This window comes from Egretta garzetta, unplaced genomic scaffold, assembly GCF_000687185.1.
Source record: "Egretta garzetta isolate BGI_Z169 unplaced genomic scaffold, ASM68718v1 scaffold504, whole genome shotgun sequence".
NCBI lineage: Eukaryota > Metazoa > Chordata > Aves > Pelecaniformes > Ardeidae > Egretta > Egretta garzetta.
The window spans coordinates 1,360,311-1,360,702 of record NW_009259535.1 but is presented as its reverse complement, the minus strand read 5'-3'; positions in this window follow the sequence as shown (position 1 = coordinate 1,360,702).

Below are 392 nucleotides of genomic sequence, written 5' to 3'. Positions count from 1 at the left end.
GGACACGCACACGGAGGCGCATACCTGCTGCCGCCCCGCCCCCTGCCTGAGGGGGCGAGGTTACCCGGCGAGGGCGGAAGCAGGTGCCATTTTAAGTGCGGGCAAGCCGCCCCTTTCCCCTGTCCCGGCTGGAGAGTTTGGGGAGCGGGCTGTTTTGGTTTGGGGGTTTTGTTTTGTTTTGTTTTGTTTTTTGTTTTTTTTTTTAGCTGTGACTACAGGTCTTCCACAGGTGCTCGCTGTTCCCGGTGGGGTCATCGCGCCTCCTTAGTACCGTCTTCTCCCCGCCTCTTGAAGGGCTGGGGTGTCGCTCTCATTGTTTCCCTACGGAGGGCGTCGGGGCTTCTCCTGCCCTCATCCAAGATGGTGGCGGGGGTGTGCGGCCCGCGCAGGGC